Genomic DNA, 7,623 nt, shown 5'->3' with positions numbered 1-7,623 from the left:
TTATTTCAGCATGCTACTGTGGCTGCTTCCGTCACTCGCGCGCACTGCCGTGCGCTATGATAAATATTATCTGAGAGTTATGATGGTATTCAATAATCCAGTGTCATCTCAAGTCACTAAATTTGAGACAATTCGGGTTTTCAGAGAGAAAAACAGAAGGAAATTGATTATTGTATTTCATTCCTACACGTACTTGAACAAAATGCCAGATCAGTGCTCATAATTGTGAACAAATAATATTTTCATGTTGTTTATTTCCTTTGTTCTGTTATTGAATAAATAATAGGGGTCTTCATCAAAAGTGATAAACTCTTGATAAACTTGATAAAGTGATAAATTTATCATTTTGATAACTGAACTGTAAAACTTTGTATGGAAATCTATTTAACCAAAGTTTATCACTTTATCAAACGACTTTGGTGGATAAATGTATAAATTTAAGTAAAATTCAACCCCTATAGGTTGCCAGGTAGTCGCTTTTGCTACGAGCACATAAAAGCAAATGAACACAATGGACGAGGTAAGAATGAAACGTAACTAGCCATATAAGTTAAATAATCAACAGTTTTATGCGAATATTTACCATGGTGTACCTACTACCAAGGTACCTCTAATAATTAGGTGCTTTAAGAATTAAATAAAAATAAATCATCTCTTCTCCCCTTTTTGACAATGTACGCGCTAATAATATTATTTTACAAACAAGTTTTAGACAAAATGTGTAATATTTGTTGCTAAAAATACAAAAGCTATATGAAAAAATTTCTTCTCAATGAAAACTGTTCGAAAAAAATTTAGGGTTTTGTATTTAAAATGAATCGGAATTTTATGGGGGGCCATAAAAATGCGTTTTACTCCAAACTTTGTTTTTCGGATATATTTGTCATTCTTTATTGGCTCAGATATAAATATTGAATGAACTAACATATCTTAAATTTTTACAAAACTACCTTTAGTATGCAACCCTGCCAATATGCAAGGAGATGTAATTTGAAAAATTTAAACGGATTTCTTCAATCAACCTGAGCTGCGGACATCTTGCGAATTTATTTTTAATCATTTAATAGAGCATTTACTAATTTTGATATCTTTTCAGATTTTTCAACAAAATCAGCATCAACGAGGTAAGCATTTAATAAATATCCCAAGTTTCATTGCATATTCTAATTGCTTGTTTGCTATTTTTTATAACAGGAAAATGGTCAACCAGGCTTGTATCGTTGGATGCGGATTAGGGGTACCTCTGTATCCCTTCCCACCAGAGGGAGAGATCGGCCGGTGAGTGTACAATATTAGCTTTGAAATAAGTGTATGTGTGTTTTTTTTTTGTTAATACAATTTTGTTGTGCAATTATGCCTGGGGGAACTTCGAAATAGTGCACCCGGAATCAGAAATGGCTGACTTCGAAAGCGTATCAATACAATGCTTGGAAACTGTTTTACTGTGCTATTCAAAATGCAGAGTTGCGACACATCGCAACCTTATGTATTGCATATTTTAAATATTCAATTTAGCAATGGACAATTTTTCTGAATTTTCCATTTTTAAAACACCAATGGTAACCAAAAACAAACGAAGCATCAACTTTGTTTCTGATGCGCTGATTGCTCTAGAGATGCGTTTCGATAACTTTTCGAATGCGTTTTGAAAAAGTATACATTGTTAACATTTTGTAGTTCGGCGTTATGGGACATTATACTTGGTACGTATGCAAAGCAATAGACGTTTTGGAAGTCAGCCAATCTGTTAGTTACTCTTTTACTTAAGTTATAATATTAGTGTTGAGAGCCGTCCTTCTAAATTGCATTAAGATTTTGTATTCAAAAATGCAAATGCAAGTGGTATACTATATCGAAGTCGACCCTGGAGGAATCTTCAATGGTGCATCCTTAACTAGGTAGGAAATTGAAGTCGTGCCCATACCCATAACCCATACCCATACCCGTACCCATAAACTTACCTCGGCACATATTAGACCTAAAACCTTTGATAAAATGAGCGTGCATTTAGCATCGCAGGTCTTTAGTAACTCTGTGGCAAGCGCAATGTTTGCTATCTATAGCTCGGGGCTTTTAAATAGTTCAAGATCCCCTTCCTTTTTTAACACTGCCGAATTTGTCCTTTTCTTTGACAAATTATTTAATATTTTTAATAGTATATACTTTGGGGATGTAGGAAATTTCAAACAACCCTTTCAAGCTACTGTAGACCAACTTACTTTTCTTGACGAAGCCGAACAGTTTTTGAATTCCATTAAAGTTTACGACGATTTAGGTCGCGATATTACCAATACGTATAGTTTTATTAAAGGTTGGGTCCTAAATATTAGTAGTTTACGTCGTTTGTGGCGATTCTTGTCACATAACGAATTCACTTTTTTATTGACACGTAAATTATGCCAAGACAAAATAGAAAATTTTTTTGGTCATATTCGTAGAGGGGGGTCCTTTGATGTGAGAATAACGCCGCAGCGTTTCTCATATCTCTTTAGGCAAGCCTGGGGTATAGGGTATATTAGATGCGTAGATAAAGGGAACTGTGAACTCTTGCCTGAAGATAAGTGGGAATCATTTTCTAATAGCACCCTTATTACAGCTTGTGACGATGTTTTAGTCAGAGATACTTCCTGGCAAATATTTCAAGGCCTACCCCGGCCTAGTTTAAGCTCATTTCAAGATGTCCAAATCGATATTTCGGTTGATATTGATGAAAGTAGTTTTCTTCATCGAAGCGCTTTTGTTTACTTTTGCGGCTACATGTATTTTAAATATTTCAAGCATCATAATTGCTTAATGCCATTACCAAGATTTGAAGATGGAATTACTGAAAAAGATTTCTTCTTCACTATGGAGAAGCAATTTAGTAATAGCCATCTTGTTAGTCCTCCCAATGAATTTGTTGAGTTTATGTCCAAAATCGAAAAAATCTACACAGATAATTTCGATTCAAATTGTCATAGAATTGGGTTTTCCCAAATCTTATTTGAGAAAATGATAGACGTAGAGCCATACTATTGTTGCGAAAATTGCAACCCCGATGTTTTAAAATGTATTTTCATAAGAATAAGAACTTATTTTCTGGTTAACAGTTTCAATAAGAAAGCGAACCAACCAAATTTTAAAAACATTAAGTTTTTGTGTGTAACACACCAATACAGTTCGCTTTCAGTCTAAGTGTCTGTCTGCAAAGTCCGAATCCGTCTGAAAAATAGGGTTTTATCGATTTGGGTGTCTTGAAATGAGCTGCCCATGTAGTTAGCTTCCGTGCCCATTTCCTTGTTCTTTAATTTGCACACTTCTATGGGCGTAAGACCTTTCTTTTTTCTCATTTACATTTCAAATTAGTCTGGGTGTCTGTCTGGGTTCAGTCTGGGTGTCTGTCTGCAAAGTTCGAATCCTTGTTCCCATTTCCTTGCTCATTGATTTGCACATTTCTTATCTTTTCTACAGGCGTAAGACCTTTCTTTTTATATTCATATTTTTTATATTCATATTTATATTTTCATATGCTTGTTTTCTTTGCAGCTTTCTAGTATTTTTTTTAGTGCAGGCCCTATATCCCCACCACATCTATTTTTATTATTATTTACTTTGTTTGTTAGCCTGTCACTGGGGGCGGTTTTGTAAATACTTTGTAAAATATGTACCTGTAAAATTCCGTACCTGAATTGTAATACAAGTATTATTTTGTTTGTTTTTGTTGCAAGCAGTATTATTTAGTCTTATTTTTGATTATGTATTTGTATACTTATTTACAAATGTACATCATTACCTTAACAAAGAAAATCCTCAACTAATTTTCCAGCTTTCAAAAAGTATTACTTTTGTACACATTAAATCGCTAAACAGATTAGCATTTAATTATATTTTAACTACATATATATATATTTTTTTTTGTTAAGGTAATGATATTTATTTTATATGGGTGAAAATAGGCCTCCTGGGGAACCGAACACCTTAAAAAAATCGGTAACGCGCCTGTATTGCTACCTCAGCGGTGGTGTGGAAGAGCAATAAGAATTTAAATAAATATATTTTTATCAGAAAATACAAATGACTCGTTTTATTTTAAATAAAGTGTAATAGGTTAATAATAATACAAGTAATAATTTAATACAATGTAAATTGTTAACGTACATAGTTTAAAATACAAACAGAAATACATAAGTATGTACACATCACATTTAATAAATTACAAACAATGCATTTTCTATGAAGAGTCATCAGCAGCCTTCCAAGCAGTTAAGCGCGAACGAAATCTTAAGATAAACAAAAATGAATATTAAAAATATTTGCTTGGTGTTCTCTGGCCATCGCTGTTGTTACTTTTGTTTGGCATGTGTAGAAACGAGGTACTGCTGTTGCTTATGTTACTGACAATGTGGTGTGGTAAAGTTGCTTGGAGATGGTTCTCTTGTAGTATATTGGCTATCAAGCACCAGAAAATTTCCATCACGCATTCCATATGCCACGGATTGTCGTGGATCAATTAAAATACCTTCATCACAGCTTTTTGGTACTCCAGCAACTGGTGTGTCTATGGCGGAGTTATGTGGAGCAGTTGCATGACTAAAATCAATTTGGACTCTTTGAGAACTGGCTTGTTTGTTGCGAGCGCTATTGGCATCAAACGTACGCAAATTAGATTTCCAAACGAGCAACTGTTGAATACAGGAAAAAATTTATATTATATAATTTTTTTACATACAAAGCAGAAATTACCTGTCGATCCTCGCCCGCGGAAGCAAAATGTCTACCATGTGGAGAGAAAGCGACAGCGCAAACTTAGTAGCCAGTTAGTGTATAATTTTCCCGTCCATTTTGACCTGGTTCCGCTAAAGTGCCCTACTACCGTGTATAAATTGGCCGACCTTCTAATAAATCAAGCAATCTTATTGTATCGTCATCGCCACCAGTCACCAAGAAATTTCCACTTGGGTGAAATGCAACATCATTCTCCGGCGACGAATGCACTGTATTAGCTCGCCTTCAGCTTTGTCAAATATCTTAACGCGGTTACAACTTAATGCTAAAGCCACCAGATTGCCGTCTGGATGCCATGCCAGCTGCCGTCCCATACCTCTTCCCCCGGTGAACGTTCGCATACATTCGTCTGAAAATGTATCGCAAATTCTTAACTTGTCGCCGCACGATGAAATGAACTTACCATTAGGGCTGAATTTTGCTCCGCGCACCCATTTTTGTGTATTTTGAATTAGTATTTTGATGGCTGTTCGCCATTTTTCCAGTCTGCAAACGAATAAGCTGACGAAGATGCAAACAAATTCAACCACATTGTTGCATTCTACCGTACTTTTTAAAATTTTTAAAATCTTAAAACATATGTGAAAAACTTTTATAATCTGAATATTTCTAATGTCGAAATCAAAACGAAATTTACTAAATAGCATTTTTAAAAAACAATCATCTAATATTTTTCAAGTTTTTGAGCATATATTTTACCATTTGAACCACAAATACTACTAAGTTGTATAAGACTATTTAATGCAACTCAGGTCAAAAAACAGCAGTTTAGACCAAAATAAGCAGCTCTAAAAAACAGATGATCGCAGCCATGATACAAAAAAGAAGGTAGTTTCATTTAATGACATTCCTTGTTGTTGTTAACCATTTGACTTTTAATAAAATTATGACATTTCATCAAATTCATGCTACCTGATCACTAGAAGAAATATTTTTTTTTAAGCAGAAGATTTTATCAGTACATTCAAAGATGTGGAATATGATGAACTAGAAAATTATGCCGGCTACATGATTTTGAAAATGGGGTTGACGAATAGGTTTCAGAAAGCCTGAAGAAAGTGCATACTTACATATCGTCGTTTAAAGTACAAAACCGCGTATCGTCGTTCTGCAAAACCGACATTTTTGCCAAAAATTGGATTTGCTCACACAAGCTCTTGGCTCAAGCCTTATCCATTCGTCCTGAAATGCGAATTTTTTGTAAAAAAAGAGAACCATTTTGAAATATGAGTGTTTTTACTCTCTACAAAATAATTTATGCAACCTCACATATGCAGTTGTGCGTTTTGTTGATACACGGTTTTGTACTTTAAACGGCGATATGTTATTGTTTATCGGAGGGCGGTCTGTTCAAGTCGGCTTCAGGTGTTGTGCATAAATCAAAAACCTGTGAAGTTTAATGATGATGCGCTAATCACAAAGCCTAATCTTTTGCGAAATCTTATGAGAAATTTAAAAGTAAGTTTGAACGGAAATATAAAAAGGTTTTATTTGGGAAGAACATTCCTTAGAATTCGATTTTTAAAACGCAAGATTGCATTCTAAATAAGAAAACAAAAAAATAACAGGATAATGCGCGCGTGGTTTTTGTTACAAAATGAAAAGAAAAATTACGGTGAAGTCTCCTTTGACAGTTTACATTTTAAATATTTTTAATAAAAAAAGTACCTAGCACTGATAATGGTTTTTGATTTGAAATGCTATTACATTGGCATAAATATGGGAAAGCAAATACTCCGATTTATTGTTTTAATATTATCAAAGTGGCAAGGCCGTTGATAATACGCGCAATTTATGAAACTTCAAAAAAATTTATTATCCGTCAAAAGTTGTTTATTGAAACTACCTTCTTTTTTGTATCATGATCGCAGCTGTGGCCCAGGATGACGTCTATTGCTAAGATATCTCACTGGTATTTGTACACAATGATCACAAGCCTCAGTTGCCATAACAACAGTACCTTTTTACAAAAATCACTAATATTTTTGCCAGTTTCGCAGCGATCCAGTAGCGCAGGGTTATTGAGCACCCTGTATTAGTTGCAGTAGAAAACTGAAAGTTGGTATAAATATTACAAATATTAAAAGGAAAAAAAACTAAGGGGGTGCCCCGCTTTCTAGGAGGACATTTTTTCCCCATACAAAAATTGGACCACTTTAATGTACATATTTATGTATATGGGAAAATTTAAAAAATAGGTACACTTTCAAAAAAAAAATTTTAATGTTTAAACTTGTGAGCACATATATGTTTTATATTTCATTTTATTCGTAATCTCTTACTAAATTGATTAATAGAAGTGTTCAAAAGTAAGAAGAGGAATAAACATGAAAAAGAAAAAAAAGAATAACCTGGATTGAAATTACGTTGTTCAAGTTGTAAATTTTGAGCAACGATTTTGAAAGTTGAACTCACTTAATGGGGGCGTTCTAAATTCAATTGCATCCCCCGTTTTACCAGATTGGCTCCGGTTTTCGAGATAATGGTATTTGAAAATTTGATTAAATTTTAACTATTTTATAAATAACTCCCTCAGTTTTGAAGTTATTTGACTAAAATTTTGCACATAACCGTTTTTAATATTACCTTAATTATTCCTTCAAATTATCGAAATGGGTGCACTTGAACATATAGCTCCAGTACAACTGATTACTCAGATATGTGTTTTTGCGCTATAACTCTAACTTCATATCTGAATAGTATGCGTGCTATATGTTAAAGTGAAAACAACGTCTCTGAACAATCAGTTGTATGGGAGGTAGATTTTAGAGTGAACCGATTTCGATGATTTTATGAGATAGTGAAGGAAATATTAAAATACAACCATGTGCAAAATTCTAGTAAAATATCTTCAAAACT

General features: G+C 33.7%; 1 pseudogene; it reads right to left on the bottom strand.

Moving 5' to 3' along the window:
* Nucleotides 1-4,287: 4,287 nt before the first annotated feature.
* LOC118754146 lies at nt 4,288-5,270 on the bottom strand (annotated as a pseudogene).
* Nucleotides 5,271-7,623: the final 2,353 nt, after the last annotated feature.

This window comes from Rhagoletis pomonella, unplaced genomic scaffold (genome assembly GCF_013731165.1).
Source record: "Rhagoletis pomonella isolate Grant_MI unplaced genomic scaffold, Rhpom_1.0 Rhpom_scaffold_03451, whole genome shotgun sequence".
Classification (NCBI taxonomy): domain Eukaryota; kingdom Metazoa; phylum Arthropoda; class Insecta; order Diptera; family Tephritidae; genus Rhagoletis; species Rhagoletis pomonella.
The sequence above is the reverse complement of the archived record's forward strand: the minus strand, read 5'-3'. Positions and strand labels throughout refer to the sequence as shown.